Source organism: Dipteris shenzhenensis, chromosome 19, assembly GCF_047967505.1.
Source record: "Dipteris shenzhenensis isolate YYH24624 ecotype China chromosome 19, Dip_SZ_1.0, whole genome shotgun sequence".
Classification (NCBI taxonomy): domain Eukaryota; kingdom Viridiplantae; phylum Streptophyta; class Polypodiopsida; order Gleicheniales; family Dipteridaceae; genus Dipteris; species Dipteris shenzhenensis.
This window is the reverse complement of record NC_141614.1, coordinates 43,861,853-43,870,309: the sequence shown is the minus strand read 5'-3', so window position 1 is coordinate 43,870,309 and position 8,457 is coordinate 43,861,853.

Below are 8,457 nucleotides of genomic sequence, written 5' to 3'. Positions count from 1 at the left end.
CACGAGTTTTATCTGACAATTAAGGAAAGCAAGCGACAACAAGCAACATTCAAAGTTGAGCATCTAGGAACAAGCACAAAGTGCCCCAACTTCCTAGGCCAATAGTGTAGACTCTACTTGCTTATTATACTTAGCTCATATGCCTCACCGATCTTAGTGATTGCCATCATCGAGGCTACCAATATTTGGCACAACCTCATGGAAGTCTATAGAAGCTGACCACAAAATTGACCGAGCCACAGGTGTACTTTAAAAGGTTCAAGCATGAATTTGCAAACTTGAGAATTGTAGATCCAAATATGTCCAAGTGTTTGAGCAGTGGAAGGAAACAATGCCACCTACATCCAAAGGAGGTAGTAGTGGGCATCAATGCCCTATATCCTTGGCCTATGACACTAGCACTAGGGAACAAAGACCCAATCCGGACCCATGACTTGCCAGATCTAGTTGATGCACCCAGTGCCTCTACGGCTCCACCACTTCATCCACCACCTATTTCCCTTCAATGTTAATGACTGCCACCGAAGCATCAGAAGACTATAGCAGCACCCCCTCCGTGCTCTCGCTTAGTCTGACCACTTAGCTTTGAAGACTGCTTTGTCTGCACTAGACCATTACACCCATGAGAACACTGAAAAAGTTAAATGGTGGAAAAACATTGGCCTCTATTCAAACTAGCCAACCTGAGTGCCGAGTAACCAAGTACCAGGGTTGCACCCATCATTTGCCCATGTAGCCTTGAGCAGCAAAGATAGGTAGAATGGAGCCACACAGGTTGTCCAATCAGCACCAATGGTTTTGAAAGTCCCCATGTGCACATCTCAATATGGTTCTATCCATGCTTGTATAACCCCGTGTAAGTACAACACTCATTTCTCTGCAACCAAGCATTTATTAGGACATTGCATGCCAAGTGTACCACGTGTGCAAGAGAGGGCATCTTCCACAACAAGCACTTTGTTGTCCGCCAAGCATCATGCACACACCAAGCATCAGGTACACTATCAACTGAGGGGTGAGACAAAAAGATGATCAACATATATAGACAAAAATTTAGTGCACCCCTACTCCAATTTTCTTTGCTTATCCCCTTAACCTTTTAAAAACTAAATAGGTTTAACTCATCATGGCCATAAATTATAAGGCATAGAATTGGCCATCTTCATGTTAATTTCTACAAGTTTAGGCCCTTGAGTTTGGTTTTCATGTAAGTTTTAAGTAAGCTTCGAGATGTATGAGGCTTATAGAGGTACTTTATTTATGTAAAATTGAATACATTGACAAAGAAACTGTAAAGGATAGAAGTTAAAAGAACATCCATTACATTGCCTTATATGCTCCCATAATGTTTCTATCGGGATGGAAAAAAGCACCTACATTGTCTTTTATGCTCCCATAATGTTTCTATTGGGATGGAAACAAGCACCTAAATTGCAAGTTTTTGTTTGTAAACATTTCACTTATCACTGTGCATGGAAAGAAAGAGAAAGCATAGTAAAGTCAAGGATGTGTGCAAGACTATGTAAAGACTAAAGTGAGGAGGAAGGGTGAGCGGTTACAATGTTTTACGTTGTTATACTTCGTAAAGGTTGCTGTATAATCCCACAATTAACAAGGTCTCATTTTTACCCTAATGTCCCTTGGTTTTTCAAACAAAATACACAAAGCTCTCATGTTGATTTTGCTTTAAAAAGATACAAGATTTGTCGAACTTTTCTTGGCATCTCCCCTTCTCTTTCTTTGCAACTATAGTTTGGAGACGTAATGTTATTAATATTGGGATAAATATCTAATGCATTGTAGCATATGCATGCCAAAAAAGAAATCAATGAGTATTGTTTTACTATTAAAGGGTTATCTTTGTAGGTTGCATGCTAATTATTGCTTAACAATTTGGAATTCAATCTAAGTGTCATGAGAAGTGACATCAAAGATATAGATCCTAAGGGCCAATTATGTGGACCAATGGATAGGTAATTTATTGTCATTTAAGTGGGATCAAGTCCATTGTCAAAGCCCCATAAACTCTAGATAATTCTTGGAAGATAACTCAATATAGAGCATGACATTTTGCTTGTTGATCAATGCATAATACCAATAGAGGAGACGTTGGAGTGTTGGTCACCATCTAGATAGAAACTATCATTTTTAGTTTGTTATTTACATGTTGCATGAAGGCATTGCTTCGATTCATAGTCAACAAACAATGTCATAGTCTCCTATTGGAACTACCAATGTGCTTGCATTTAAAATAAAATAAAATAAAACACTGAATATGTTAGGGGATTGACCCATAGAAAAAGGGCCTAGATTACAAATTTTGGCTATAACACATGGGGGGCGACACACCCATAGCCTACGCTATGTGAGGGAAAGAGAGGAGTGGAACGATAGGAGAGAGAGACACCAGGAGTGTGGGTGTGTAAAATGTGTTGAGCCACACCACAAACTCAAAAGTTTTATTAGGATTAGGTATTCACCCTATGACTATCTTAAGGGGTCATAACATTTTAAAGGGTGGCAATGTGCCTTTACCCCAACAACCTCCCACCTAAAGGCCAATGTGCCTAAAGGGGAGAAAAGAATAAAAATTACAGCAATATACAGTTACTGTATACAAGACCATAAAATAAGAATGGTCTCATCCTAATCCCATGATGTGGCGACAATGTGCAAACCGCTCTGTAGGCAAGCTCTTAGTGAGCAAATCTGCAGGATTATCATCAGTATGCACCTTCACAAGCTCAAGCCGCTTGTCTTCCAGTACCTCCCTGATGAAATGGTATTTCACATCTATGTGCTTGGTCTTCTGATGAAAGACCAGATTCTTTGCCAACATGATAGCACTCTGACTATCACAATGCAAAACTGCCATATCTCCTGTAATGCCCAAATCTCCCACCAGCCGAGTAAGCCATATTGCTTCCTTGCAAGCCTCAGTGGCTACAACATATTCAGCTTCAGTGGTTGACAGTGCAATGCATTTCTGCAACTGAGACACCCATGATATAGCACCTCCTGCAAATGTGAAAATATAACCGGTAGTAGACTTCCAGTTATCTGCATTCCCTGCATAGTTTGAATCTGTAAAACCATGCACCAATGCATCCTGCCTACCATAGCATATGCACAAGTCTTTGGTACCCTTGAGATACCTCAAGACGCCTTTCACTGCTTCCCAATGCCGCTTGCCTGGATTTGCCATATACTTGCTAATGACTCCCACCGCAAAAGCAATATCCGGACTAGTGGCAACCATGGCATACATCAAAGAACCAACTGCAGATGCATACAGAACCTTGGCCATCTCAGCCTTATCATCATCTGATCTGGGGCTATCCTTACTGCTGAGTTTTAAATGAGGAGGCAACGGGGTACTAATAGACTTCCCCCCCTCCATGTTAAACCTCTGCAGTACCTTGCCAATGTACTCTTCCTGTGATAGAAACAAAAGTCCCTTAGACCTGTCACGAGTAATTCGCATACCTAGTATGTGATTTGCATCACCCAAGTCTTTCATGTCAAAAGACTTATGTAGTTGCTTCTTCAAAGCAATGATCTCCTGCTGAGATTTGCTGGCAATCAGCATGTCATCCACATATAGAATGAGTAGCATCAAACTGCCATCCTTTGCCCATTTGGTGTACAAGCAGTGATCGGTCTCACACCTATGATACCCTTGGGAGTGCATGAAGGCATCAAACTTCTTGTACCATTCCCTTGGTGCCTGCTTGAGTCCATACAAGCTTGTCTTGAGCTTACACACAAGCTGCTCTTTCCCTTTAACAGCATATCCCTCTGGCTGACTCATGTAGATCTCATCATGGAGATCTCCGTGAAGAAAAGCAGTCTTCACATCCATCTGACATAAATCCATGTCCTCATGAGCAACAAGAGCTAACACTGCTCTCAAAGTAGTCATCTTGACTACAGGGGAAAAGATCTCATCAAAGTCAATGCCGTTCTCCTGCTTAAATCCCTTGGCAACCAATCTGGCCTTATACCTTGGTAAAGCATTTGAATCCACTTTGACTTTGTAAACCCACTTGCATGGCAAAACCTTTCTACCTGCAGGTAGCTGCACCAAGTCCCATGTATCATTTTGAAGTAGGGAGTCCATTTCTAACTGCATGGCTTTCTCCCACTTCCTTTTCTCTGTTCTTCCCATAGCTTCCCTAAAGCTGGAAGGCTCACCACAATCTATCAGCATGATAAAATCAGCCACATTATTGGCTCCTAGAACAAACCTGTCAGGAGGCCGTTGTACACGTGTGCTCCTCCTAACAAAATGTTTCGTATTAGGCTGCTGTCTAGCCTGTTCGTCATGCATGACGGGTGGCTGTACCACCATATTTGGCTGTTCTCTACAGCGCCATTTGCTGGCATATCTAGTGGTGCATCATTGGCAAAATTGTCTGGCTGATTTTCAGCCTGTAAACCCTCTTGAACAGGGTTATTTACAGCAGCCTGCTACTGCATATTAATGGGCAGTCTTTGCTGTCCGACATCATCATAAACAACCCTCCTATATTCCATAGGTTGCATGGGTTCTTTGTGTACACTATTCTCTTTAAAGATGACAACATTGTTGCGTATAATCTTCCGTTTGACAGGATCCCATAACCTGTACCCCATTTCACCTTCGTCACCGTAACCCATGAAGATGCATCTGAAAGACTTTGGCTCCAGTTTGGTGCGCAGTTCTTTGCGTACATGAGCAAAGCACTCGCAGCCAAACACACGTAAGTGCTTATATGAAGGTGGCTTGCCTTGTTCAGCGACCTGTTAATTAGGTGAACTGCTGTTTGCACGGCTTCTGCCCAAAAGCCATGGGGCAATGCAGCATAAGACAACATACATCGAACTTTCTCCTGAATAGTTCGATTCATCCCCTCACTCACACCATTTTGAGATGCATTATGAGGGGCTGTGAGTTCCTGTTTAATGCCCTTAGCTTCGCATAACTGTACAAAAGCATGTGACACATACTCACCCCCATTATCGGATCTGAGGCATTTCAGCCTCTGCGTCCTGTCCGATTCTCAACCTGAGCGACAAACTTCTTGAAAGCATCTAAGGCATCGCTCTTATGCTTCAAGAAATAGACCCACACTTTGCGTGTGGCATCATCAATAAAAGTAATGAAATACTTTGCACCCCCTAGTGATAGCTGTGGCATCTCACACAAATCAGTGTGCACTAGATCAAGCGGTGCTCTATTCTGGGGAGTTCTCCTCTTATGAGGAGTCATAGGATGCTTTCCAAAAATGCAATGATCACAAGTAGGCAAATCTGAAAATGAAAGAGACGGCAGATAACCCAAACGTGACAGTTCTTGCATTCCTTTAACGGACGTGTCCCAACCGGCTATGCCACAGTTGGGAATATGCCAATCCCTGCAATCTGACATGCATAGTTGTTCCCAAGGTGAACAACTCCATGAGTACCTGTGTAGGAAGTAAACCACTCCCTATGAGGCGTAACATGAAAAGAAGCACCTGAATCCAAGAGCCAGGTGTGCATGTCATGGCCATCAACAACCAATGTATGTGCAATTACAGTAGAAGAACATAATACATCATGTCTGTCACTGTCACTATCCTCTGCTGCAACATTCACTGCATCCAAGTCATCTGCCTTGGCCTTGCCTTTGCCTTCGCTTCCACTGCCTGCATCCTTTGTCCCAGCCTTCTTGGCTTTTTGATCCCGTATAAACTTGAAGCACTTAGACTTCACATGTCCCTTCTTGCCACAGTAAAAGCATTCAATATCCTTTTTGCCACGGGAATGACTGCAGGATTTGGACTTGCCAGCAGATCTCCCCTTCTGCTGAGTCCTACCTCTTTCCTGTACCTGCAAAGCATTGGAAGACTTGCTGCCCATATTATTCTTCCTGCTCATCTCCTCCATAAGGAGAGAGCTCTCCACATCAGCATACATAAGAGTGACATTTGAATTTGACAGAGTGGTCTTGAAAGTGTCTCAACTCTCAGGGAGGGTACACAACAAGAAAGTAGCCTTGAATTCCTCATCAAGGTTCAATCCCTGTGCGATAAGCTGTGTAAAGATGGCATTGAACTCACTCAAGTGTGAGGTCATAGCTATACCTTCCTTCATGCGAAGGTTGACAAGCTTCTTCAACCAATAAACCTTACTGGCTGAGCTCTTTTGGGCATACAACTCTTCTAGCCTCTTCCATAGGCCATAAGAGGTCTTTTCAGCCTGAACATTGAACACAAGAGAATCAGTGAGAGTAAGCATGATAGCCGCCCTTGCGGACAAATTAAGCTCCTCCCACTCATCATCTGCCATCCCAGATGGCTTGACACCCTTCACCCTTATGGGCTTAGAAATCTTCTTTAGCAGAAGTACATTCAAACACTATTCTGCCCATAATGCATAATTGTATTGAGGATTCACTTCCCCCTGATGCCATATCAGACAAGGAAAGTGCCTGACTCCCTGTAAGTCAAAAAATGACTAAATAAAATTTTGATTTCTCAGAAAACCTACTCTATCAAGAGCCAGGAGCACTCACAATAGTGTTGTTTTTTACTGTCAAAAAATCCTGCAGCAAAACAGAAAATTTTCCCTCCAGTCACTGTACCTTCTGACACACTGTACCGTGCTCAAATAGGCATAAAATAGTAACTACAGAATGCTGCAGCTGTTCCACAAGTGCTTTACAAGTGCATCATCATCTGACGAAACACAAAACACTAATGTCCTGATCACTTCTCCCACCTCAGATGAGGTATTGCACTGATTTTATATGCATAAACCACTTGTCATACACTGTTTTGTCCACTAAAAAAGGCTCCAAACACCTCAGCCTGTCACAAAACCTGCAACAAAGTATGGGACAAATCCCAAACAATCACCCTTCTGCCAAGGGGATAAAAGGCATCTGAAGTTCTCAAACAGTAACTCAAGTGCTTACAAGCAAAATCTGGGCAAAAGCCCACTTCCAGGCAAAAGCCCTATGAAATTGTCACCCAAAAACTGAGATTTGCACTCAGCAAAAGCATAAAAGCCCTCTGCAAAATCAAGGCATCTGACCTTCCTGAAACATAACTGTGCAACTACCACACACTGTGGCACTAGTCACCTCAAGCACGAGGGACACGAGTGTACTTGCTGTACCTCAAACACAGTTTTAGAACTAAAAAATTCTGGGAATGCATCAAGAAAAAAAACCTCGTTGTACTTCTGTACCTGCGTGTACTTGCAAGTACCACGCAAAAGAGCAGAGTGCTCTCACTGTTTCCTTATTCCCCAAACAAAAATTATGTGCCTGCTGTACCTGCAAGTACCTGCTGTGCCTGCACAGAGTACCTGCTGTACCCTGTACTTGCGAGGGCACGGATCCACAAAAAAAGTCGAAATTCCCTTGGCTGAGGGTACAGCCGGTACGGCTGCCTATCACGACGTCAGTACAGCCGGTACGGTTAGCTGCATCCACTGGCTGCGGCCGCCTGGTTGCTGATAGCAGCTAGCTGCTACTGCAGCTATAGCTGCTCGCGCAACTACTGTGCGCGGCTGCTCCTGCGCACTGTGCGCGCTGCTGCCCTGCTCGCGCACCTTCTAACAGAGGGCACGAGGCCCGAGGGGAGAGGGAGGGGGTAGACCGGAGTGAGAGGGAGAGAGTGGCTCTGATACCACTTGTGAGGGAAAGAGAGGAGTGGAACGATAGGAGAGAGAGACACCAGGAGTGTGGGTGTGTAAAATGTGTTGAGCCACACCACAAACTCAAAAGTTTTATTAGGATTAGGTATTCACCCTATGACTGTCTTAAGACAGTCATAGGGGTCGTAACATTTTAAAGGGTGGCAATGTGCCTTTACCCCAACACGCTAAAAGTAGACTAGAACCTCAAGTGGCTGCCACAAGTATGCGGTTTCTGCTGACCACACTGGATCCTTGGAGGTTAGCATACCTTTCCCCTGAAATAGGACAACAACCTCACGGTCAATGATTACATCTCCTCTAAATGCTAAAGAGTTTCTCACACCCCACACCGCCATCATCACGACGACCCTTATGTAAGGCCAACAAGTGACGACAGATGAGGGTAATCTTGCAACTTCACCTAGAAGAACTAGCCTCTGGTTGGAGGCTATATAAAATTTGGTCATCAACCCTGATTCGTAGATCACGGACTCTACTTTCCTCCACACTTCACGTGCGGTCTGGCAGTGCAACAGAAGATGTCTTATATTTTCCATTGCCCTATTACACATAGGGCAGATTGGGGATACCGAAAGATGTTGAGCTAGCTTGGCACGAACAGGAACCCATTAATGCATGACCTTTCCAATAAGAAGCTAAGCCTTCCTGAAAACACAGGTCTTCCAAATGGTTTAAGGCGTTGGCACCACCAGGCCTCACCTCTTCTCAGTGACCATTTTCTGTTCATGTTCTGAAAGAGAGGGGTATCCTGCACAAGACAACGATAGA